Raw genomic sequence first — 5,000 nt, forward strand, 5'->3', positions numbered from 1 at the left:
GTAACACTCTTAATGTGTGACTCAAACGAGAGAGTTGTTTTAGTAACACTCTTAATGTGCGACTCAAAGGAGAGAGTTGTTTTAGTAACACTCTTAATGTGTGACTCAAACGAGAGAGTTGTTTTAGTAACACTCTTAATGTGCGACTCAAAGGAGAGAGTTGTTTTAGTAACACTCTTAATGTGTGACTCAAACGAGAGAGTTGTTTTAGTAACACTCTTAATGTGTGACTCAAACGAGAGAGTTGTTTTAGTAACACTCTTAATGTGTGACTCAAACGAGAGAGTTGTTTTAGTAACACTCTTAATGTGTGACTCAAACGAGAGAGTTGTTTTAGTAACACTCTTAATGTGTGACTCAAACGAGAGAGTTGTTTTAGTAACACTCTTAATGTGTGACTCAAACGAGAGAGTTGTTTTAGTAACACTCTTAATGTGTGACTCAAACGAGAGAGTTGTTTTAGTAACACTCTTAATGTGTGACTCAAACGAGAGAGTTGTTTTAGTAACACTCTTAATGTGTGACTCAAACGAGAGAGTTGTTTTAGTAACACTCTTAATGTGTGACTCAAACGAGAGTTGTTTTAGTAACACTCTTAATGTGTGACTCAAACGAGAGAGTTGTTTTAGTAACACTCTTAATGTGTGACTCAAACGAGAGAGTTGTTTTAGTAACACTCAATGTGTGACTCAAAGGAGAGAGTTGTTTTAGTAACACTCTTAATGTGTGACTCAAACGAGAGAGTTGTTTTAGTAACACTCTTAATGTGTGACTCAAAGGAGAGAGTTGTTTTAGTAACACTCTTAATGTGTGACTCAAAGGAGAGAGTTGTTTTAGTAACACTCTTAATGTGTGACTCAAACGAGAGAGTTGTTTTAGTAACACTCTTAATGTGTGACTCAAAGGAGAGAGTTGTTTTAGTAACACTCTTAATGTGGGACTCAAAGGAGAGAGTTGTTTTAGTAACACTCTTAATGTGTGACTCAAACGAGAGAGTTGTTTTAGTAACACTCTTAATGTGTGACTCAAAGGAGAGAGTTGTTTTAGTAACACTCTTAATGTGTGACTCAAACGAGAGAGTTGTTTTAGTAACACTCTTAATGTGTGACTCAAAGGAGAGAGTTGTTTTAGTAACACTCTTAATGTGTGACTCAAACGAGAGAGTTGTTTTAGTAACACTCTTAATGTGTGACTCAAACGAGAGAGTTGTTTTAGTAACACTCTTAATGTGTGACTCAAACGAGAGAGTTGTTTTAGTAACACTCTTAATGTGCGACTCAAACGAGAGAGTTGTTTTAGTAACACTCTTAATGTGTGACTCAAAGGAGAGAGTTGTTTTAGTAACACTCTTAATGTGCGACTCAAAGGAGAGAGTTGTTTTAGTAACACTCTTAATGTGCGACTCAAACGAGAGAGTTGTTTTAGTAACACTCTTAATGTGTGACTCAAAGGAGAGAGTTGTTTTAGTAACACTCTTAATGTGTGACTCAAAGGAGAGAGTTGTTTTAGTAACACTCTTAATGTGTGACTCAAACGAGAGAGTTGTTTTAGTAACACTCTTAATGTGCGACTCAAAGGAGAGAGTTGTTTTAGTAACACTCTTAATGTGCGACTCAAAGGAGAGAGTTGTTTTAGTAACACTCTTAATGTGCGACTCAAAGGAGAGAGTTGTTTTAGTAACACTCTTAATGTGTGACTCAAATGAGAGAGTTGTTTTAGTAACACTCTTAATGTGTGACTCAAAGGAGAGAGTTGTTTTAGTAACACTCTTAATGTGTGACTCAAAGGAGAGAGTTGTTTTAGTAACACTCTTAATGTGTGACTCAAAGGAGAGAGTTGTTTTAGTAACACTCTTAATGTGTGACTCAAACGAGAGAGTTGTTTTAGTAACACTCTTAATGTGTGACTCAAACGAGAGAGTTGTTTTAGTAACACTCAATGTGTGACTCAAAGGAGAGAGTTGTTTTAGTAACACTCTTAATGTGTGACTCAAACGAGAGAGTTGTTTTAGTAACACTCTTAATGTGTGACTCAAAGGAGAGAGTTGTTTTAGTAACACTCTTAATGTGTGACTCAAAGGAGAGAGTTGTTTTAGTAACACTCTTAATGTGTGACTCAAACGAGAGAGTTGTTTTAGTAACACTCTTAATGTGTGACTCAAAGGAGAGAGTTGTTTTAGTAACACTCTTAATGTGGGACTCAAAGGAGAGAGTTGTTTTAGTAACACTCTTAATGTGTGACTCAAACGAGAGAGTTGTTTTAGTAACACTCTTAATGTGTGACTCAAAGGAGAGAGTTGTTTTAGTAACACTCTTAATGTGTGACTCAAACGAGAGAGTTGTTTTAGTAACACTCTTAATGTGTGACTCAAAGGAGAGAGTTGTTTTAGTAACACTCTTAATGTGTGACTCAAACGAGAGAGTTGTTTTAGTAACACTCTTAATGTGTGACTCAAACGAGAGAGTTGTTTTAGTAACACTCTTAATGTGTGACTCAAACGAGAGAGTTGTTTTAGTAACACTCTTAATGTGCGACTCAAACGAGAGAGTTGTTTTAGTAACACTCTTAATGTGTGACTCAAAGGAGAGAGTTGTTTTAGTAACACTCTTAATGTGCGACTCAAAGGAGAGAGTTGTTTTAGTAACACTCTTAATGTGCGACTCAAACGAGAGAGTTGTTTTAGTAACACTCTTAATGTGTGACTCAAAGGAGAGAGTTGTTTAAGTAACACTCTTAATGTGTGACTCAAACGAGAGAGTTGTTTTAGTAACACTCTTAATGTGTGACTCAAACGAGAGAGTTGTTTTAGTAACACTCTTAATGTGTGACTCAAACCAGAGAGTTGTTTTAGTAACACTCTTAATGTGTGACTCAAAGGAGAGAGTTGTTTTAGTAACACTCTTAATGTGTGATTCAAACGAGAGAGTTGTTTTAGTAACACTCTTAATGTGTGACTCAAAGGAGAGAGTTGTTTTAGTAACACTCTTAATGTGTGACTCAAAGGAGAGAGTTGTTTTAGTAACACTCTTAATGTGTGACTCAAACGAGAGAGTTGTTTTAGTAACACTCTTAATGTGCGACTCAAAGGAGAGAGTTGTTTTAGTAACACTCAATGTGCGACTCAAAGGAGAGAGTTGTTTTAGTAACACTCTTAATGTGTGACTCAAAGGAGAGAGTTGTTTTAGTAACACTCTTAATGTGTGACTCAAACGAGAGAGTTGTTTTAGTAACACTCTTAATGTGCGACTCAAAGGAGAGAGTTGTTTTAGTAACACTCTTGATGTGTGACTCAAACGAGAGAGTTGTTTTAGTAACACTCTTAATGTGCGACTCAAAGGAGAGAGTTGTTTTAGTAACACTCTTAATGTGCGACTCAAAGGAGAGAGTTGTTTTAGTAACACTCTTAATGTGTGACTCAAAGGAGAGAGTTGTTTTAGTAACACTCTTAATGTGTGACTCAAAGGAGAGAGTTGTTTTAGTAACACTCTTAATGTGTGACTCAAAGGAGAGAGTTGTTTTAGTAACACTCTTAATGTGCGACTCAAACGAGAGAGTTGTTTTAGTAACACTCTTAATGTGTGACTCAAAGGAGAGAGTTGTTTTAGTAACACTCTTAATGTGTGACTCAAAGGAGAGAGTTGTTTTAGTAACACTCTTAATGTGTGACTCAAACGAGAGAGTTGTTTTAGTAACACTCTTAATGTGTGACTCAAACGAGAGAGTTGGGTGGAAGATAATACTCAGATTCTTTACCGAGTCGCCTTGTTTAATTGTTTGGTTGTCAAATGTTAAGGTGGTATTATTAAATAGATGTCGGTGTTGAGCAGGACCGATAATCAGCATTTCCGTTTTCTTAGCGTTGAGTTGCAAAAAGTTAGCGGACATCCATTGTTTAATGTCATTAAGACACGCCTCCAACTGACTACAATCTGGCGTGTTGGTCAGCTTTAGGGGCATGTAGAGTTGAGTGTCATCAGCATAACAGTGAAAGCTAACACGTATGATGTCATCAGCATAACAGTGAAAGCTAACACGTATGATGTCATCAGCATAACAGTGAAAGCTAACACGTATGATGTCATCAGCATAACAGTGAAAGCTAACACGTATGATGTCATCAGCATAACAGTGAAAGCTAACACGTATGATGTCATCAGCATAACAGTGAAAGCTAACACGTATGATGTCATCAGCATAACAGTGAAAGCTAACACGTATGATGTCATCAGCATAACAGTGAAAGCTAACACCGTATGATGTCATCAGCATAACAGTGAAAGCTAACACGTATGATGTCATCAGCATAACAGTGAAAGCTAACACGTATGATGTCATCAGCATAACAGTGAAAGCTAACACGTATGATGTCATCAGCATAACAGTGAAAGCTAACACGTATGATGTCATCATCATAACAGTGAAAGCTAACACGTATGATGTCACCTAGCGGCAGCATGTAAATACTAAAGAGTGCAGGGCCAAGAACTGAACCCTGGGGAACTCCGCACGTTACCTTAACATCCGAGGTCACATTGTTATGGGAGACACACTGCATCCTGTCAGTAAGATAAGAGTTAAACCAAGACAAGGCTAAGTCTGACATACCAATACGTGTTTTGATACGCTCTAATCAAATATTATGATGGACGCTATGGAAAGCGGTGCTAAGATGAAGAAGCAGCAACATAGATGACATCCATGGTTAGCAATAGATCATTAGTCATTTTTGCGAGGGCTGTCTCCGTAGAGTGATTTGCCCTGAAACCGGATTGAAAAGGTTCACAGAGATTGTTAGTCACTAAGTGTTCATTTAGCTGCTGTGCTACAATTTTGTCGAGAATTTTGGAAATAAACGGAAGGTGGGAGACCGGTCGGTAGTTTACCATGTGGTCAGGATCGAGGTTAGGTCTTTTGAGTAGAGGATGAATAACCGCTTTTTTGAATGCTAGGGGAACAGTGCCGGAGGAAAGTGATAAGTTTATAATATTTAACACTGATGG

Source organism: Entelurus aequoreus, linkage group LG12, assembly GCF_033978785.1.
Source record: "Entelurus aequoreus isolate RoL-2023_Sb linkage group LG12, RoL_Eaeq_v1.1, whole genome shotgun sequence".
Classification (NCBI taxonomy): Eukaryota; Metazoa; Chordata; class Actinopteri; order Syngnathiformes; family Syngnathidae; genus Entelurus; species Entelurus aequoreus.